We start from the raw sequence: 12,593 nt of genomic DNA, 5'->3' as shown, positions 1-12,593 counted from the left end.
AAATCATTTTATTTTTTTTGTCCATCAAAAGTGTGCTTTCACTTTAATTGAGTGTGAGCTACGCAGCAAAAATAGACTCACCCCCGCCGGTTTCACACTGCACGCGTTAGCAGAGCGTAAGCAGCGCAGGAGCATATCGAGGTAGGCCTATTTTTGGTAGTGGTGGGCAGATTGAGGCTTCGTGAAGCAATGAAACAGTTGAAGCATATGTGCCATATTGTGTCGAGGCTTCGAAACAATCCCGACACCCGTCTCCACTGTGACACCTAGTGGTCACTTGCAGGTGTTGATCTGAAACAACCTTGACAACGAGCCATTAATTTTTTCTTCTTCTTCTTCTTCTAATATGTGACCCTTGTAATGGGCTCCTCGTTATGGTTCCCAACCCTGTCAATCAAGCGCTGAATCGGCGGAGCACGCCACCTGTCGAAACACTCAGAAGCTTCATTTAGCCGAAGTCACGTGACATGGGTGTTTTGAATCACGCTTCGGATCAGTGTTTCGAAACATCTGCGCTTCGGGATCTCGCAAAGCTTCGGAACGACTGTTTCGCGTCAGCCATCCCTAATTTTTGGTGTGAAAAAACTTGTAGACTTTTTTTTTATCTTCCACAAACACAACACAACAGTTACACCTTCTCAAATTCTTCATTGCAGGTGCACAAATCCTATTCTAAATCACAAATTAAGAAACTGGTACGCTCACATTTTTGCTACAGTTGCTGCAGTGAATATGGTGGCTTTTCTGTATGGCTCATGTTTACTTTTTAGCAAGTTGATCACTAGAATACTTTGTGCAATGTTATCTGCAGGTTTTACCGAACTTTGTTTAACAGCCTCGAGCTTTAATGAATATGCATCTCTCAGTGCAATAGTCAGATGTGATTCTGTTGTAATAGTTTAAGTGTAAAACAGCATGTACTTACTTTTTGCGTTAATACTTATAAGTAAGTAACTTACTTGCTTATATTAACAGCATGTTAATACTTTGTGTGATTCCACAACGTAGATAGAGGGAAAGTTGCACTAAACAAAGTATCAATTTAGTTCTCAAACAGAAATAGTATCACTTAAATTATTAATGGTCATTTATTCCTATAAACACTGAATTTTGACGGCTCTCAAAGAAAAGTCTTCCCCTAAAACACATACGGTCCAACATACAAAATGTGAAACATCTGCTAGCTATCTGAATAGTAATAGTAATAAAACCATAATTTGCAAACTTTTGTCTATTTATTATAAACGCTGCTTTTCAACCCTCCTTTCTTAGTGATTTGGTCTTTTGAATTACTGTATAAAGATTATGTTTTAAAGTTAGTCCATAGGTTAGAGTATGGTACTTTGCATCGCTACGGTGTGACAAAATACAGCCAAAGCACTACTATTTACACACATACTATGCAGGAGAATATCTCACTGTAGCTTGTGAACATCCCATTATCTGATTATTTTGGATCAGAGAACAATTTTTGAACAAAATTTTATCCAGGATATTGAAGTGTTAGTTAAAAATAAAGGTATTAATTAATAACAAATACTTTAAATCAACATGAAACCATAATATTAATAAATGTAATATAATTACAGTTTGAAAATTACTTCCATAATGTTTTCCTTTAGTAAAGCTATACCCGTATCACCCAACACAAAGTTTTGCGTTTGTGGTTGAGACCTCGCAGAGATTACACCAATATTAGGGTTCTCAAAACACTACTTTTCTTAAAATATTGTGTCAGACGTATTTGGTAGCATGATTATCTTGTTTCATCGTGTATTAAGTCCATATTTATCAGGCTGATATTTTTAGAAATTAGAAAAGTAAATTTATAAAACAAAACGAACCAGTTAATGGCCTTGTGCCAGGACACAACGGGTTTGAAGATATGTTTGGTTTTTAACTTTTTTATTCTAACTTTAAAGCTAGATTATCCTTTGACAAGTGCAAAACAGTATTTGATTTTGGGGAAAATCTGGAAAACTACCTTACGCATGCAGTGATTTCACCAATTGACCTATGCCATTGGGCATCTTTAATGCCGTCATTGTGAGTTGAACTGTTTGGTGTTTTGCAGCACCTATTTATTTTGCAAAAACATTGCATCAGTCAAATAATATATTATATTTTTTACTTTATACTTATTAGGAAATGAATTGAAATGGAACCTTTGTATTAATAAGAAAAGTACATTTTAAAAGAAGATTAAAATAAAAAATACCAATTAATGACATTGTGTCAGAACACAGCAAATATAAAGAAGTGCTTTTACATTTTTGTTCAAACTTTAAAGTGTAATACAAATTGTATAGTGTATTTGATAAAATTAGCTCTGCCAGTGTTCTGACTTTTCCTCTTAAAGCAGCACTAAGTAGGAATTCCGTTTTTGTCAAACAGCGACCCCTAGAGTCGCTGTGGAGTACTTGTACTGTCGTGAATAGCACTCACGCAGAGATGGCTCGCACTCACGGCCGGATCCCCTCCCCCTGTACACCGGTACCTGTTCAGTAGGATGGACGCTGTAACAAATGGAAATAAGGTATGGCCCCTTTAAGAGCTGCACGCGCCCTGTTTAAAGGAGCTGTATGTAAGAAATGTATTTCAATTAATCATAAAATGGTCCTGATGTGTCACTAGACATTAAGAAATCATGTTAATTTCAAATACTTTTATGACTGACAACTAGGGCTGGGTAAAAAATATCGATTTCTCGATATTAATCGATTCTCATTTTTACGAACCGATATCGATTCTTAAATCTCACGAATCGATTAGTCATCCTGTTTTCATTTGATGAATGAATGGAACATTGCTACGCGCATCCCATCCAATAAATCGCAATAATCTTTTGGCGCTGTGGCGTGAGATCGCTCTGGCTCAGCTCAGCTCAAGAGAAGTAGCAGCGCGCGCGCACATGATCTCCTCTTCCACATTAATAATAGCAGTTACAGCGCGAAATAGACATGAATGAGCATCTGAAGTGTGTTAAAAGATAGAGTACAACTTATTGAAATCCGTATCATGCTCACATGAAATCGCTCAATCGTGTTTCAACCGTGGAAAGACGTCAGTTAAACAGCATGTCATGTAACGTCACATTTACCTCAGAAAAAAACATAGATGGAAAAAACATGTGACCATAAACTCGTTAGTCAGCTAGAAAAAATAACTCTAGAGAGGAGGATTGTGTTAAAGGGATACTCCACTTTTTTTGGAAATAGGCTCATTTTACAACGCCCCCAGAGTTAAACAGTTGAGTTTTACCGTTTTCGAATCCATTCAGCCCATTTTCTGATATTTAGAAGAATATCAGTAACCAGACAGTTTCTGGCCTCATTGACTTCCATAGTAGGAAAAAATATATACTATGCAAGTCAATGAGACCAGAAACTGTCTGGTTACTGATTTTCTTCTAAATATCAGAAAATCGTCTGAATGGATTCGAAAACGATATTTTACCTTCAACATTATAGTAGGCTAATGAAGCCTATAGGCTACAACTGACTCCCATAGTTTACAGCATTAAATAAGAGATTTGTTTTCCTTGAGAAAATTTGCTCTGTATTGTACCTGTCTGATATCCAAAATAATCAATAGTGAATCGAAACGAATCGTAATCGAAATCGAAATCGAATCGAATTGTGAAATTTGTGTCAATACCCAGCCCTACTGACAACAGTAGTCTGGCCAGGATATTGTCATTTAAAAAATGAAGTTGCAGCCCTCAACTGATGTTGATGTTGTCCTCTTGTGTTTTGGCCTGAAGCCCCACCCTCCACCTATCTACCAATCATGAAGTCAGTAGTGTTTCGGCATCCGGGTTGCCAGCTCTGCTCTAGTTGAAAGCTCCTTGTAGCAGCCTACGTTCCTGCTGGAACCTGCAGCCTATCTGGCAACCTCGAGTCAGGGGGGAGGAGGAGGGGATACACCACTCTACAGTAATTTGAAAGAAAGTGATTGCAGTACCAGTTTTGGCCACAATCTTACATACAGCTCCTTTAACTGTCGGCAGTCTGTATTGTGTGTGCGCCTCGAACACCACATGTATACGGCTCCGGGTTATTTCTGTTTGATGCTCATTTTATCAGAATGTTATCAGATCTGTTTTTTGCCGTAAAGCAATTCGTTACATCGCGAGACCTGATATCACGCGACACTTCCTGATGCTGCGGCCGGCGGGCCGCCGGCTCAAAGTTGCAAGTGTGATTTTGCGGCTCACAGGCACCAGGGGGGTGCGAGACGACCACCATTCAACACGAAATCAGAAATATAAACATTACAATGACTCCTACAGAAGAGATCAGATGTGCTCCTACAGAAGAGATCAGATGTGCTCCTACAGTAGAGATCAGATGTGCTCCTACAGTAGAGATCAGATGTGCTCCTACAGAAGAGATCAGATGTGCTCCTACAGAAGAGATCAGATGTGCTCCTACAGTAGAGATCAGATGTGCTCCTACAGTAGAGATCAGATGTGCTCCTACAGAAGAGATCAGATGTGCTCCTACAGTAGAGATCAGATGTGCTCCTACAGTAGAGATCAGATGTGCTCCTACAGTAGAGATCAGATGTGCTCCTACAGAAGAGATCAAATGTGCTCCTACAGAAGAGATCAGATGTGCTCCTACAGTAGAGATCAGATGTGCTCCTACAGTAGAGATCAGATGTGCTCCTAGAGTAGAGATCAGATGTGCTCCTACAGTAGAGATCAGATGTGCTCCTACAGCAGAGATCAGATGTGCTCCTACAGTAGAGATCAGATGTGCTCCTACAGAAGAGATCAGATGTGCTCCTGCAGAAGAGATCAGATGTGCTCCTGCAGAAGAGATCAGATGTGCTCCTGCAGTAGAGATCAGATGTGCTCCTACAGTAGAGATCAGATGTGCTCCTACAGAAGAGATCAGATGTGCTCCTACAGAAGAGATCAGATGTGCTCCTACAGAAGAGATCAGATGTGCTCCTACAGAAGAGATCAGATGTGCTCCTACAGAAGAGATCAGATGTGCTCCTACAGAAGAGATCAGATGTGTTCCTACAGTAGAGATCAGATGTGCTTCTACAGTAGAGATCAGATGTGCTCCTACAGAAGAGATCAGATGTGCTCCTACAGTAGAGATCAGATGTGCTCCTAAAGAAGAGATCAGATGTGCTCCTACAGAAGAGATCAGATGTGCTCCTACAGAAGAGATCAGATGTGCTCGTACAGTAGAGATCAGATGTGCTCCTACAGAAGAGATCAGATGTGCTCCTACAGAAGAGATCAGATGTGCTCCTACAGTAGAGATCAGATGTGCTCCTACAGTAGAGATCAGATGTGCTCCTACAGAAGAGATCAGATGTGCTCCTACAGAAGATATCAGATGTGCTCCTACAGAAGAGATCAGATGTGCTCCTACAGTAGAGATCAGATGTGCTCCTACAGAAGAGATCAGATGTGCTCCTACAGTAGAGATCAGATGTGCTCCTACAGTAGAGATCAGATGTGCTCCTACAGAAGAGATCAGATGTGCTCCTACAGAAGAGATCAGATGTGCTCCTACAGTAGAGATCAGATGTGCTCCTACAGTAGAGATCAGATGTGCTCCTAGAGTAGAGATCAGATGTGCTCCTACAGTAGAGATCAGATGTGCTCCTACAGCAGAGATCAGATGTGCTCCTACAGTAGAGATTAGATGTGCTCCTACAGTAGAGATCAGATGTGCTCCTACAGTAGAGATTAGATGTGCTCCTACAGTAGAGATCAGATGTGCTCCTACAGTAGAGATCAGATGTGCTCCTACAGTAGAGATCAGATGTGCTCCTACAGAAGAGATCAGATGTGCTCCTACAGTAGAGATCAGATGTGCTCCTACAGTAGAGATCAGATGTGCTCCTACAGAAGAGATCAGATGTGCTCCTACAGAAGATATCAGATGTGCTCCTACAGAAGAGATCAGATTTGCTCCTACAGAAGAGATCAGATGTGTTCCTACAGTAGAGATCAGATGTGCTTCTACAGAAGAGATCAGATGTGCTCCTACAGTAGAGATCAGATGTGCTCCTACAGAAGAGATCAGATGTGCTCCTACAGTAGAGATCAGATGTGCTCCTACAGTAGAGATCAGATGTGCTCCTACAGTAGAGATCAGATGTGCTCCTACAGTAGAGATCAGATGTGCTCCTACAGTAGAGATCAGATGTGCTCCTACAGAAGAGATCAGATGTGCTCCTACAGTAGAGATCAGATGTGCTCCTACAGTAGAGATCAGATGTGCTCCTACAGTAGAGATCAGATGTGCTCCTACAGAAGAGATCAGATGTGCTCCTACAGTAGAGATCAGATGTGCTCCTACAGTAGAGATCAGATGTGCTCCTACAGTAGAGATCAGATGTGCTCCTACAGAAGAGATCAGATGTGCTCCTGCAGAAGAGATCAGATGTGCTCCTGCAGTAGAGATCAGATGTGCTCCTGCAGTAGAGATCAGATGTGCTCCTACAGAAGAGATCAGATGTGCTCCTACAGAAGAGATCAGATGTGCTCCTACAGTAGAGATCAGATGTGCTCCTACAGTAGAGATCAGATGTGCTCCTACAGTAGAGATCAGATGTGCTCCTACAGAAGAGATCAGATGTGCTCCTACAGAAGAGATCAGATGTGCTCCTACAGTAGAGATCAGATGTGCTCCTACAGTAGAGATCAGATGTGCTCCAGTAGAGATCAGATGTGCTCCAGTAGAGATCAGATGTGCTCCTACAGAAGAGATCAGATGTGCTCCTACAGAAGAGATCAGATGTGCTCCTACAGAAGAGATCAGATGTGCTCCTACAGAAGAGATCAGATGTGCTCCTACAGAAGAGATCAGATGTGCTCCTAGAGAAGAGATCAGATGTGCTCCTACAGTAGAGATCAGATGTGCTCCTACAGTAGAGATCAGATGTGCTCCTACAGAAGAGATCAGATGTGCTCCTACAGAAGAGATCAGATGTGCTCCTACAGTAGAGATCAGATGTGCTCCTACAGTAGAGATCAGATGTGCTCCTACAGTAGAGATCAGATGTGCTCCAGTAGAGATCAGATGTGCTCCAGTAGAGATCAGATGTGCTCCTACAGAAGAGATCAGATGTGCTCCTACAGAAGAGATCAGATGTGCTCCTACAGAAGAGATCAGATGTGCTCCTACAGAAGAGATCAGATGTGCTTCTACAGAAGAGATCAGATGTGCTCCTACAGTAGAGATCAGATGTGCTCCTATAGTAGAGATCAGATGTGCTCCTACAGTAGAGATCAGATGTGCTCCTACAGTAGAGATCAGATGTGCTCCTACAGTAGAGATCAGATGTGCTCCTACAGTAGAGATCAGATGTGCTCCTACAGAAGAGATCAGATGTGCTCCTACAGTAGAGATCAGATGTGCTCCTACAGTAGAGATCAGATGTGCTCCTACAGTAGAGATCAGATGTGCTCCTACAGTAGAGATCAGATGTGCTCCTACAGAAGAGATCAGATGTGCTCCTACAGTAGAGATCAGATGTGCTCCTACAGAAGAGATCAGATGTGCTCCTACAGTAGAGATCAGATGTGCTCCTACAGTAGAGATCAGATGTGCTCCTACAGTAGAGATCAGATGTGCTCCTACAGTAGAGATCAGATGTGCTCCTACAGTAGAGATCAGATGTGCTCCTACAGAAGAGATCAGATGTGCTCCTACAGTAGAGATCAGATGTGCTCCTACAGAAGAGATCAGATGTGCTCCTACAGTAGAGATCAGATGTGCTCCTACAGTAGAGATCAGATGTGCTCCTACAGTAGAGATCAGATGTGCTCCTACAGTAGAGATCAGATGTGCTCCTACAGTAGAGATCAGATGTGCTCCTACAGTAGAGATCAGATGAGCTCCTACAGAAGAGATCAGATGTGCTCCTACAGAAGAGATCAGATGTGCTCCTACAGTAGAGATCAGATGTGCTCCTACACTCAAAAAAATGCTGGGTTGTTTCTGTAAACAAATTGTTGGGTTGATTGTGCTGGTTCAAAATGCTGGGTTGTTTGGGGCACTGTAAACACATTATTGGGTTGCTCATGCTGGGTAAAATGAGTTGTAAGGGGGTAATTCACAAATAAACAGCTGGTTGGGTTATTTTGACCCAGCAACCGGTTTATTCTTTGCGGAACTTTCTGGATTATTCACTTCTGACTCGAGGAGGACTTCACTCGAAGGTCGGAGCAGGCAGTGTTTTATGGTAAGTTAATATGTTTACCAATATTTTTAACATTAATAATTTCACTGTTCAGCATACAGTCTTTGATATGGAAGTGCGAGGGGTAGGCTATAACGTATTTATTCTGTAAAACATTAGTAACAGCTAGCCGGTTAGATTTTTTGACAAAATGCCAGATTGTAAACCAGCTATATCAGCAGCCTTAATGAAATATGTAGTTTAAATTGTAATTTCATCACGTAAATATCGTATTTATTGTGGACGTTTAGTAATTAAAAGTGAGAAAAGCGTTTTGAATGAACCCGTGCACGCGCAGTAGCCTATGTTTATAGGGCTCGTAGCCTACGTAAAAACTGCGGGAAAAAAGTCTAGTCTGTGTGGAAACTAAAGTCTGCTGGCACATTTAAGAAATTCTCATCAGAAGAAGCGACGGGGGTAAGTTCCAGCACAGTCTGCGTGTTTCTTCTGTAATGTCTATGTCGGAACCAGGATCGTTTTTACCCCACAAAATCAAATAATAACTGTAGGCCTATTACGTCTGACGTGCAATCTTTACAAACGGCGACTCACTGAGGCAATGAGAAATAAATCGATTTCATATTAAGCATGTTCTCGCCCTGAACCCATTATAAGTTGTTAGGACCTGAGATAGGCCTACTAAGAATAATTTAGTACTACTAAGACAGTGGTCACTGGTCATGGATCAAGTGTGCGCGAAGTTTGAGGCCAATAAATAGTTTTTGCTATTGTCACAACAGCGCCATTTTAAACACCAGGGCAGAAAAGTCAGAAATGCTACTTTAGAAATATGAATTGTTATATACAGCATACTATTTAAATGATAATGCAACTTTATGTATTATGCTCATATTGTTTAGCTGCTGGCTTTGAAGGTCCTGCAAACTCTGCTTCCCCCATCCATCTAACGTTACAGGAGAGGAGGAAAGGGCTTCAGACCCACCACAGAGGCTCAGAGGTCCTTGACATGCAACCTGTAAGTTTGATATGCTTGATAACTATGAAATTAATTTAGGTTTAGAATATTTAAAGGTGCAATCTCTGTTTGCAACATAAAATTGCATTTTTTTTAAATAGATTTTTGTTAATTTTTAAAGCTGCAGTCCATAATTTTTTTTGTGTTCAAAATTTACAAAATGTTTATAATAAGCGAGTACATCATGAATCCATTTTCCAAATCGTGTTTTTGTCTTATCCTGAATAGACTGCTAATTGTCTATTTAGATGTGTATATATACATTTTGTTTGTTTTTCACATTTGGCCATATTTGGTAATGTTTGTAATAAAAAAATATAAATACTTTCACAAAAAACTTGCATGTCAGTTATATTGCAACACTAAGTGATTGTGTGTAATCAACAGTTGAGGACCAACATGGATGAATATTTACAAAATGACTGGAGCATCAGGGATGCGTCGAGGGGGACACGTCAGACCGTTGCCATTGTTCCAGGCCACGTCATCGAAACCGAGTCTTTGCTGGAGGCTGGTGATCTTTGTTTCAAAGTTTTATTTTGTTTTTCATGTTAAATACACGAAGCAGTGTATCAAATTAATGGAAAAGAATCATCCTCTGTCAAATGTGAGGAAAACCCTGTGATATTTAGTCGCATTGTAAATGTTTGTAGCTATTCTTAATAAATCAACACATCTTAATAAATGAAATCATAATCGTATAAGAGTTCAAATTAGTTTCTTATTGACTTTTAAAGGTGCATTGTGTAATACTGTATTTAGGAGGATCTGTTAACAGAAATGCAATATCATATACATAACTATGTTTTCAGTGGTGTATAAAGACCTTACTTAATGAACCGTTATGTTTTTTTTTACCTTAGAATGAGTATACATTGTATAATTGTAATAATTGTTTACAAAAAAATATTAAAGATGTATTAAAAATGTAAAAAAATAAAATAAATGATTGAAATCACATATACAGTGGCCTCTCTGGTTTATTGTATTACAGAGACAATCATTATTTTACATTAGTACGGTTATATAAAAAATATTTGTTACTAATTTTAATAAGGCAATGATACAGGAAATAACCCAGCACATGAGTAAGACTTAACCCAGCAAGATGGTCAATTTCACCCACTGGTTGGGTCAAATGAATGACCCAACAATATGGGTTAAATGGAAAAACCCAGCACTCGGGTCAAACCAACCCAGCGCGTGTTCTGTCCTATAGTGACCCAGCGGCGTGGTTAAGGTTGGGTTATTTTTTTAACCCTGCAATTTTTAGAGTGTACAGTAGAGATCAGATGTGCTCCTACAGAAGAGATCAGATGTGCTCCTACAGAAGAGATCAGATGTGCTCCTACAGAAGAGATCAGATGTGCTCCTACAGTAGAGATCAGATGTGCTCCTACAGTAGAGATCAGATGTGCTCCTACAGTAGAGATCAGATGTGCTCCTACAGAAGAGATCAGATGTGCTTCTACAGTAGAGATCAGATATGCTCCTACAGTAGAGATCAGATGTGCTCCTACAGTAGAGATCAGATGTGCTCCTACAGTAGAGATCAGATGTGCTCCTACAGTAGAGATCAGATGTGCTCCTACAGTAGAGATCAGATGTGCTCCTACAGTAGAGATCAGATGTGCTCCTACAGTAGAGATCAGATGTGCTCCTACAGAAGAGATCAGATGTGCTCCTACAGTAGAGATCAGATGTGCTCCTACAGTAGAGATCAGATGTGCTCCTACAGTAGAGATCAGATGTGCTCCTACAGAAGAGATCAGATGTGCTCCTACAGAAGAGATCAGATGTGCTCCTACAGAAGAGATGAGATGTGCTCCTACAGAAGAGATCAGATGTGCTCCTACAGAAGAGATGAGATGTGCTCCTACAGTAGAGATCAGATGTGCTCCTACAGTAGAGATCAGATGTGCTCCTACAGAAGAGATCAGATGTGCTCCTACAGAAGAGATCAGATGTGCTCCTACAGTAGAGATCAGATGTGCTCCTACAGTAGAGATGAGATGTGCTCCTACAGTAGAGATCAGATGTGCTCCTACAGAGGAGATCAGATGTGCTCCTACAGAAGAGATCAGATGTGCTCCTACAGTAGAGATCAGATGTGCTCCTACAGTAGAGATCAGATGTGCTCCTACAGTAGAGATCAGATGTGCTCCTACAGTAGAGATCAGATGTGCTCCTACAGTAGAGATCAGATGTGCTCCTACAGTAGAGATCAGATGTGCTCCTACAGTAGAGATCAGATGTGCTCCTACAGAAGAGATCAGATGTGCTCCTACAGTAGAGATCAGATGTGCTCCTACAGTAGAGATCAGATGTGCTCCTACAGAAGAGATCAGACGTGCTCCTACAGTAGAGATCAGATGTGCTCCTACAGAAGAGATCAGATGTGCTCCTACAGTAGAGATCAGATGTGCTCCTACAGTAGAGATCAGATATGCTCCTACAGTAGAGATCAGATGTGCTCCTACAGAAGAGATCAGATGTGCTCCTACAGTAGAGATCAGATGTGCTCCTACAGTAGAGATCAGATGTGCTCCTACAGTAGAGATCAGATGTGCTCCTACAGTAGAGATCAGATGTGCTCCTACAGAAGAGATCAGATGTGCTCCTATAGTAGAGATCAGATGTGCTCCTACAGTAGAGATCAGATGTGCTCCTACAGAAGAGATCAGATGTGCTCCTACAGTAGAGATCAGATGTGCTCCTACAGTAGAGATCAGATGTGCGCCTACAGAAGAGATCAGATGTGCTCCTACAGAAGAGATCAGATGTGCTCCTACAGAAGAGATCAGATGTGCTCCTACAGAAGAGATCAGATGTGCTCCTACAGAAGAGATCAGATGTGCTCCTATAGTAGAGATCAGATGTGCTCCTACAGTAGAGATCAGATGTGCTCCTACAGAAGAGATCAGATGTGCTCCTACAGTAGAGATCAGATGTGCGCCTACAGAAGAGATCAGATGTGCTCCTACAGAAGAGATCAGATGTGCTCCTACAGTAGAGATCAGATGTGCTCCTACAGTAGAGATCAGATGTGCTCCTACAGTAGAGATCAGATGTGCTCCTACAGAAGAGATCAGATGTGCTCCTACAGAAGAGATCAAGAGATCAAGATCAAGAGATCACATTCAAATCCAGACTCAAAAAACTTCTGTTTAGCTGTGCATTTACTGAATGAGCACTGTGCCACTGTGTGTCCGACTGTTTGTACTGTATTTTATTTCATTTTTATTCTAAACAGTTTCTTATTTTTTCTTATTTTTGATTATTTTAATTCCTTCTATGTAAAGCACTTTGAATTACCATTGTGTATGAAATGTGCTATATAAATAAACTTGCCTTGCCTAAAATCGCTCTTAGTTCCTGCGAACACGCCAAAATCCGGGTACTT

The 12,593-nt window shown here is 40.9% G+C and overlaps 1 protein-coding gene across 1 annotated transcript in view; it reads left to right on the top strand.

Moving 5' to 3' along the window:
• The window catches only part of LOC130086893 (uncharacterized), an 832,515-nt gene that overhangs the window by 1,290 nt on the left and 818,632 nt on the right, over window positions 1–12,593 (top strand). The gene's annotated exons all lie outside the window — the stretch shown is intronic.

This window comes from Rhinichthys klamathensis, unplaced genomic scaffold (genome assembly GCF_029890125.1).
Source record: "Rhinichthys klamathensis goyatoka isolate OS25496 unplaced genomic scaffold, OSU_Roscu_1.1 h1tg000103l_1, whole genome shotgun sequence".
Taxonomy (NCBI): domain Eukaryota; kingdom Metazoa; phylum Chordata; class Actinopteri; order Cypriniformes; family Leuciscidae; genus Rhinichthys; species Rhinichthys klamathensis.
This window is presented reverse-complemented; position numbering and strand designations above follow the sequence as displayed.